At 39.6% G+C, this 1671-nt stretch overlaps 1 non-coding gene across 1 annotated transcript; it reads right to left on the reverse strand.

Moving 5' to 3' along the window:
• Positions 1-1328: 1328 nt before the first annotated feature.
• Positions 1329-1454, reverse strand: LOC114239001 (small nucleolar RNA SNORA76). The gene has a single exon (XR_003624215.1). It is a non-coding gene; the product is annotated as a small nucleolar RNA SNORA76 (small nucleolar RNA).
• Between the last annotated feature and the right edge of the window lie 217 nt (positions 1455-1671).

A 1671-nucleotide genomic window follows, 5' to 3' on the forward strand; every position in this document is an offset into this window, starting at 1 on the left:
TGTTTTCGTCTCTACCAATAGAAAGATGCAACATACAGTTGCCTTCTGGGTAGCTGAATCCTAGCTAGGAGACACCTGAGGTCCTGGGAGACTGATATGAAAAGTAGCTTGTGCTTTTTGACTACATTTGTGAAAGATACCCCATTTTTTAATAAGCAGTGCTGTTACTAAGGAGACGGTAAAGTAACTTCATAGGAAGTCCAGGACCATGGTGGCTCCAACCAGGGTCTTACAGGAGTAGAGAGCAATGAATCCCTAAGTGAAGGGGAAGTCTATGCTGTTAGCTCAGGGTTGAACAAGGACTGAAGGCATTCCTGGAAGTAGGATATTGGATGCAATGTGTGATTGAAGCCTTTCAGACTCAGTCACCCTGGCCCAGCGGCTGTGCTGCAGTGACTGGTAACTAAGCATATATGCATAGGCACCCACTCCTGCAGAATGAGTAGGCATCCAGCAAAAAGTGCAGACAAGTCTGACACTCAAACCATTTGGACGAGGGAGGCAAAGGTAGTAGTGAGCTGAACAAACTTTCCTGTTCGCTGTACGCCTAATTTTAGAAGTAAGACTAGCCTCCCCTTTAGCCTTAAGGATTTATGGGGCTTCTTGGGCAATTAAGGAGGTGGTATACTAAGAAGGCAGGTAGGTACTTGAGTGATTAGAATATGTTCCAGGTTTGTGGAGCAGGACATACTACTTACGAAAGGAATATCAGTCTGTCTTCTAGGCTTTTATCATATTCATCAGAGGGGCACCTTCATTCTCACATCTTTCTGTTTTCAAGGTTATTACACTTTATTATTTGAAGTATCTTTACATAATTGTGCTCTTTTTGATGTTCTCCACACATACTCACATATCTACTTTCTAATAGGAAACTACTGATACAAACTTCCATTAACAGTCAGCTTACCTATTTATTATAGCACCTATTTTCAATTGATAAATTATGCTTTACTTCATGTGCTTACACTGAATTCAAAAATGTAAAATACAATTCCAATTTCCAACCAATAATGTCTTTCAAAATCTTGTTTAACCTCACCACAAAATTAATTTTACTTTAGCTTGAAACCAATTGCTTTTTCAAGGGATACTGAAACACAACAGAGATCCTACTGGGTTGTACTATCCACTTTTTTGAAACAAACCTGTTTTTAAAATTAACTTTAAAAGTTATATATATATATATATATATATATATATATATATATATATATATATATATATATATATATATGATGTCTCCCGAAGGAATTTCAACCTTGGCTTTAAGGGCTGGGCCTGATTCGCGACAGCCCCTGACTGACAGCCCGGCGCTGCAGAGCAGCTCTCGGTTCTCGGTTAAAAGGGCCGCCTCCGCGGGGGCCACATGGCCCACGTTTCGCGCAAGTGCGTGCTTTGGCGCTGCAGCCGGACTCCCCGCGCCGCCGCGCGCAAGCGGTCAAAGGCAGTGCGTTAGAAAATATGTTTATTTTTTATATTAAGACATTGAGTTGTACTTTTAAGTCTTTGAGAAAAGAAGAATCTGCATGTACTTTTATATACATCTATTTTTATTTCATTATTAAAATTTTCATCTGTTTTAGCCAGCTTAGGCTAAATCATGCAGTAACAAACGATCTCAAGTCTTGTGGACTAAACAATAAAAGTTTATTTCTTGCTCACATTTAT

The sequence above is a fragment of the Balaenoptera acutorostrata genome, chromosome 5, assembly GCF_949987535.1.
Source record: "Balaenoptera acutorostrata chromosome 5, mBalAcu1.1, whole genome shotgun sequence".
Lineage (NCBI taxonomy): Eukaryota > Metazoa > Chordata > Mammalia > Artiodactyla > Balaenopteridae > Balaenoptera > Balaenoptera acutorostrata.